This window comes from Mustela erminea, chromosome 11 (genome assembly GCF_009829155.1).
Source record: "Mustela erminea isolate mMusErm1 chromosome 11, mMusErm1.Pri, whole genome shotgun sequence".
NCBI lineage: Eukaryota > Metazoa > Chordata > Mammalia > Carnivora > Mustelidae > Mustela > Mustela erminea.
Window position 1 is genome coordinate 42660010 of NC_045624.1, and position 7533 is coordinate 42667542.

Below are 7533 nucleotides of genomic sequence, written 5' to 3' on the forward strand. Positions count from 1 at the left end.
CAGCTCCCAATCTCTAGCCCCATCTCCAACCTCACCTTTTGCCCTTCCTAGGCCTTTAGCCAATGAACCTCAAGGGAGATAGGGCCACAGAGGCAGAAGAAAGAAGGGAGCTACTCAGAGAAACTGCTGGGCAGTTATGGAAACATCCAAGTGGGAAGGAAGCCAGAAAGGGGCCAAAGCAGAAAAAAAGAACAGACCTAAATAGTCCACAGAGCAAAAGGCCCCATGTTTATAGAACACTTTATAGCTTTCTATGAGCTTTCCTATATTTGCTCCATTTAATCTTCAGGAAGACCCTGAGGTAGGCATTTTTTTAGAACATTTTCAAGAAAGGAGACGTCTCATCTGAGATCACACAGCCTGGAAGAAATGGAACCAGGGGCTCCAAATCAATCCCTCAGTCCCATTACACCCTTTCCAAAGTAGGAATGAATCCACGTGACCATGCTGGGGACTCAGTCTTGATCGCGCAGCTGTGAAACACACAGGGAAGTCATATGCGCCAAGGATCGGTCTTCCATACTGAGCATGGAAGTCATTTAGGTCACGCCCTGTGGACACTGGACATCTTTTCCTCATTTACGTCTTCTTGTACTTGAGTTTCAGACACCACATTTCAATAAATGAAATACTGGTCTGGATCAAGGATATCAGTGGCATCTGGGATCAGCCCTCGCGTGGAGAATCTGGCCAGGGCAGGATGGAAAATGTTTTCCATTGTAGTTTATTTAAATATTTCCAAGTTAAGTTGACCAACCTTGAAATGCCGTGGAAAGACAACCAAAACTCAAATGCCCTGAAAGAAGAAAAGCTGCTAAGATACATGAGTTATTTATTTCCTTTCATTTGTATTTCTTGTCCAGATCCAAGTAGAAAAAGATTTCTAACACAGACTTTCTCTGCCCAGTCTCCATCACAGAAGTACACCCGAAAATAAATTAACCTCAATCCATACAGCATTTACCAAGGAAGAGGCACTTGTCTAAATGTTTTAGATTTAATCTTAGTAACAACTCTTACAAGTAAGGCCCTACCATTATTCCCATTTTACTTATGAGGAAGAAAAAGAGAAGGGGAGGAAGTAGGTAACTACGTTTATTGAGCACTTTCGGCAGGTTTTCCACTGAGGGGACTGTCTTGCATGCTCCGAGTTAGCTACTGAATCCTCTTACAATGCATGGAGCCTGGCTAGGCACACGTGACACATGAATAAACTGACTCACAGAGGTAAGCTCCACTTGCCAGAATTCAAGTGTATATAATAGAAGCAGGAGTCAGACCCAGGTCTTTCCAGTACATTCCTCAACTGCTGCAGGAGACCCTTGTGATTAGGGTGTCTTCCATGAAGCATTTCTGCGACGTGGAACTGAAGAACACAATTGTGTTTGCGTGTATGAACAGCATGACTCTCCCTTCACCGCCTTTTCATTAATCTGGCTCACTGCTCTGTTTGGCAGAACAGGCAAATTGGTCTTTATTGAGTGCCTAATGCACACAGAGCACATGTATATCATGACCTTCTTTCTGTCTCCTAAAATCCACCCCCAGTTTGGTCACATCCGGTCTGGGAGGATACTATGCAGTAAGCTCAGGCCTACCTGCTTTGCACAGCTGAAGAAGCAGGGGAGCATTTGTTGACTGCAGACTATCCATTGGGCTCTGTGCCTGGCACTGGCTATTCATCCACGAAGAAGGCATTTGATACTCATTTTATAAAAATAGAAACCAAGGCTCAGATAATTCAAGGAACAAAGCTGTAAAGCACCAAATCTTAGTAAAATGATATCTATGCTCCTTTCAATTGGCTACCAAGTAAAAATTAATAACAGAAAAGAAAAATCAAAGTCAACCTAAAGACTCTGCCGAGAAGTTCAAAGCTCAAAGTTCAAAGTTCAAAGCTAATTATGATACCTCCCCACCCATCCTACCCCCAAAAAAGAAGGAAGGAAGGAAGGAAAATCATGTATCAGTTATTGACATGGGATGGGGACAAGAGAGGTTGGGTAAATGACTCAAATCATATTTTGGATATTTTGGGGTCAACCAAACTTTAAGATGTTCTGCCAAGTGTATAAGCTCATTAAAAAAAAAAAAAAAAAAAGCCATGTGAAATTGATGGAAAATAGGCTCCACATGTGTCTTGTTCATTAGCTTAAAATTTTTAAAAAACCTTTTCAAGAGCTATTGGCTCTTCAAGCAATCTTTTGCGGGCTCTACGATGATCCTCACCCCCAATGTAAAGCAGGAAGAAAATATTCCTAAAGTTGATTTTGTGAAAGGCAGGACATTATATTTGTCAGAAGCCATCACCCGGAGGTCTCAATATGACCCTCTACTTGGAAATTTATATATAGTTTTTGAATGGGACTGGAACATGTGACATTCCTAAACTTCATTCATTCATTCATTCATTCATCTATTCATCAGATATTTTCAATTCCTATTTATACACCCATTATGCTGGAAACAGGGGATGTGTGGTGAATAGGACAGCCTTTACCAAAGCTGGGGCTTGAACCTTCCATTTACTCTGTCGTCACTTCTAAGAGCACATGGTCAGGGTCTCCACAGCAGCTGCTGTTCTCTGTCTCCAGAAATCAAACAGGATATAAACCCTCCTTCCATTTTCAGACAGGCCTTTTGCCTTCATATCCCCTCTGTGAGACCATTTACTCTGACATTTATTCATGTGTCTATTTATTCACGCAACCAACATTAATTAAAATGTATTAAGTGCCAAAGAGCAATATAATGTAGTATATAATATGTAAGCTCCGGGGCCAGGCAGACTAGACTTTTCTCCTTCTCAGCTATGCAAACCCTCCCAGGCTCCATTTCCTCCCCTGTAAAACAGGGCTTATAATAGGACCTCCTTCAGGGACTCGTTAGGAGGATTTAATCGCACACAGAGCACCTAACACACTCAATAAAATGGTAGCTGTTACTATCATTGTTACTGTTATGTGCCATGCACGTAATCAGATGAATCAGGCAAATCAGACGAATTAGACAAAATTTACAAAGGGACCTTGAGGGGCCGAACACCACATTTGTGGGGAAACAGCGGGGAGCACACTGTATCTGGCAAGCCTGATGTGTCCAGCAGCCTTGAAACCCTCCGGCGTGTAGCCACTTCATTTTTTTTTTTTTTGCCTGAGTGAACATTATACATAATTGATCACACTGCAGAAGCCGTACCTGAGAAAGCTGTTAGTTCAATAATTCACCTTGTCTGCTTGCATACGACAGACGTGACTCTCACAAGCTGGTTGGAGCATTCATCAGTCCAGAGATGCAGTACTGAGCTGAGTGTTCTAAAAGAAGCCTGAGGATATCCCTGCCCTGGAAAGCGGGAAAGACCAGCCCTCCACACAGTGCTTTGGCCAAACAGGCCTACACTGAATAGGCAGAAGCGGCAGCTGTCAGGGGCCTGGAATGATCTTCTCCCCCGCCAGGAGGGGACATGCGCTCTTGCAGCTCATGAGGATAAAACAGCAAATGGCACTGCCCTGAGAAAGAACTGTTGCCTAAGGAAACTTGAAAGAGAATACCAATGTTCTGAGTGGGGGGTCTATGTAGTCATTTTGATGTGAAATAATATTGTAAATATAAAAGAATGAAAAGATTCCACAGCTTTAAACTCTATCTTTGGGACAGATAGAATGGTCAAGGAAGAGGGGCGAAAACTGTTACAGGAGAGAGAAAATAATCCCAGATGAATGACTTGAGAATGAGAGGAGAGTCTGGAACACATGGGCTGGTATTCATTTGCCTCCCACCTTCGGTCAGTGGGTACCTCTGCAGAGGGCCATTCATTCACCTAATCATTTACTTGTTGACTAGGACAAGAATTACCAGAGTAATAGACCTTCAACTGACAAAAGCTCTAAACCTGCCTGAAAAGAAGTTAAACTCCTCTGATAATTGTGCTCATGTTCATAATATGCAGAGCAAGAAGGGCAAGTTAAGAAACTTCACTCGCTCAGTGTGGCCTGAGTATGGCCTGATAGAGCCACTTATTAGAGAAGTAATTTGAAGTCCAGAAATCAGGATGACATTCCCATCCTGATAATTATCCTGGAAAACCTGGATAATTACTTACAGGTGTTATTCACTTCTTCATTAAAACAGTTGTTGCCACTGGGATGCCTGGGTAGCTCAGTTAGTTGAGTGTCTGCCCTTGGCTCAGGTCATGATCCTGAGGTTCTGGGATCGAGCTCTGCACTGGGCTCCCTGCTGAGCGGGAAGCCTGCTTCTCCTTCTGCCTGCCTCTCCCCCTGCTTGTCCATGCTCTCTCTCTCTGACAAATAAACGCATAAAATCTTTTAAGAAAATACTAATGCTACCACTTATAAAGGGCCTGCTGCCAAGTCTTTTGCATATATTACTCCACTGAAGCCTCAAAACAACAAAAAGAGACCGTTATTAAGATAATCCTCATTTTAGAGAAACTAAAGCACAGAGAGGTTAAGAAAAGCATCCAAAACCCCACACGTGTAAATGGTGGAGCCAAGATTTAAACTCAGACAGTCAACTTCCAGAGTATATTAAACTGCCACTTTTGGAATCTGTGGGGCTTACAAAACTGTTCACACCTCCCTCGCACTCATCCAGCCCTGGCCATAGACCATTCTTCTATGGTTTTCTCCTCGTCAGACCTCATTGCATTGATTCAGGATCCTGAGATGGGTTTGGGGAGCCCATATATAAACTAATACCATGTATTGTCCTTATGTAAACAAACCCAATGATGACTTGGAGGTGGTCTGCCCAGAGGCAGGAAGGTGGGCTGTGAGCATGAACCTCCCGTCAGCCATTTGGCTCTGGGCTATTGGCTGGCTTCTTCCTTACCTTGGTGAGTTCTCACAAAAACCCCACAGTTGTTTTTTACCATGAGCCTTCTTTTCCTTTCCAGGAAAGGCTATGCTTCTTATTTTTTTCTCTTTAGATACTCAATATCCCTTGCCCCCACTTTTCTCTGACTGCTCTTACAACTTTGTGTGTTTTCCTTTGGTTTACAGTCTTTGCTTTTATTGCCCTCGAAATTCCTCAAGGGCTTCTAAAGGCTTTTTATGTTTCTTCCATCTTCTCAGGGTGCAGTGAAAGGCATATTTCATTCAGGTTGATCCAACATTGTACTTGGAAAAGAAACAATCCCTTCTGAGATTGTTTGACCAAAAAGAAAAAAAATCAAAGTAAAATTTCTGGATGATAAAGGTAATACGTGTTCAATGTAGAAAAACTGAAAAGCATAGGAAAGTAAATATAAAAGCTACCCATAATTCTTCCCTCTTGAGATTACTGCTTTTGGTTAATATATTAATATTTTGATATATTTCCTGCCAGTCTCTTAAATACATTTTAACATAATCATGATTTTACAGTACATGAAATTTAGTAGCATGGTTTCTCATACTTAATATTATAATGTAAACATTTTTTCCCAGATCCATAAAAAATTATTAGAATAGTGCTTGCCAAAGCATGCCAAGGACCACTGGTCTCTAAAAATATCCCACATACAAAAAGTACAGGGACCACGGTCAAACACATTTGAGAGACAATGTGTGTGACATGGCCCCATCTTGGAGATGTATAGTGGCTTATTTGAATATCTGGAAAGCTGTGCAGTAAGAAATCTGTTTCATTTTATTTACTCAGCAATTTCCAAAGACTTTAGAGCATGTATCCATGTTTTCGAGGAACAACTATTAAAGTCCCACTAAACCAGTGTTTTTTGAGACCAGATGAGGGCCCGGGGATTGCTAATTGGGTGCCCCTAAAATCAGTTGCTGTTAAATGCTTAGGCCCCAAAACTCTAAAAATCAGCCATTTTCCTCAAACCCTACTGAAAAATGGGAAGCCTATGTGGTCAGTAGGTTGAGCATCCAACTCTTGGTTTCAGTTCAGGTCATGATCTCATAGGTCATGGGAATGAGCCCCAAGTTGGGCTCCACACTGTGTAGAGTCTGTTTAAAAATAAGATTCTCTCCCTCTGCCTCTCCTTCCTCTCGTGCACATGGATGTGTGCTCTCTCTCTCTAATAAATAAATAAATCCTTAAAAAAAAAAAAACTGCAGAAAAATCTAGTCACAGTTAAAAGAAGAGATGTCAGGACATATGCTTTTCCAGATCCAGGTCAAATTCCGAAAGAAGCCAAACCGAACTCACTCATTAACCCGTTTCAGTTTGTACTAGAGAGTGGCACACAGCCAGGCCTCTGGGGGAGCCCTGGTTGTTTTGTTTCTCATTTCAAGGTCTTCACACTCCTTTTCAGCACATGTTGTACCCATTTTATGGGTGAGGAAACAAGTTGAGCAAGTGTGTGAGACCAACTCAAGGGCATGGGACCTTGGTCTGACAGCACACTCCCCATGGCACTGCAGCTGGTTCCGGCCAGTCTCTCCCAGCAGCCAGTAACAGATCCATGAGTTTCCCCTGGATGGGGGAGGGGAACTGGTGGTCTGGAGCTAAAAGCTTTCATCCTAAAACCATTAGCCATCTTCTCAGTCATTTCATTATGGTCCAGCACAGATTGAATCTTTCTCATTCATATTATCTAGCAGCATCTTCCTCTGAATGCACCTCATGTTCCTGCATGTTTGGATTATAAGCTAAATCTTCCTTTCAGTCTCAAACATTAAAAGCACTTCACTTAATGTATTAGATTTCAGCCCTTTTTGGTACATTAGTAGATGTTAGGGATGCAAAATCAGGAATCCATTTTAAGATAGAATATTGAGAAGCATATCATAGACCATCTTCCCTTTAAAGGAGAGGAACTGGAAACAGAGTTTTCATGCTCTGTGGGTTTCATGAGGGAAGGAAGAAGAAAAGGAAATGAGAATTCATTGAACTATGCCAAGTCAAATGCTTTATATATGTTAATATGTTATCTTATTTAATCTTTAAATCCATATATGAGATGGTTACCATTAACCCATTGTACAAATGGGGAAACAGAGTCTCTGAAGACACTACTTATCTAGGTTCATGCATTTAGGGAAGAGTCCATCCAAGAGCCATACCAACATCTTCCTGAATTTAAAGCTGTATAGTGGCTGTCATATCCATCTACCACTTGCAAGAGAAATGACTCCAGATTCAGCCCCTGATGAAGGAAAATTTACTTGAGCCCCAATCCTGGAGCAATGGGATTGATGGGCAGAGAAGCAAGGTAGGAATTCTGTTACAAGGCCTGGGACAATACTGTGGGCTGCATTGGAGGAAGCAGGCAAGTGTTCAGGGAGGTCCAATGTCAGAGGAAGGTCAGCAGATCTAAAGCCTGAGATCCTTACAATCTTTGAGTACAACATGGGACCGGCCTGCAAGAACCCAAGCAAAGCCAACAAACTGGAAACAGAAGTGCTATAAGCATGAAAAAGCCTGGGAAGCAATGCAATCAAATGTTAAAGTCCCAAATAATAGGGTAAGAGAACCCATGTAGTAATGAGATTGTGGGGGTAAATCAGAAGGAATGGATTCCTAGCCATGAGCTACATAATTAAATCTTGGATTTCAAGACAGGCTGAA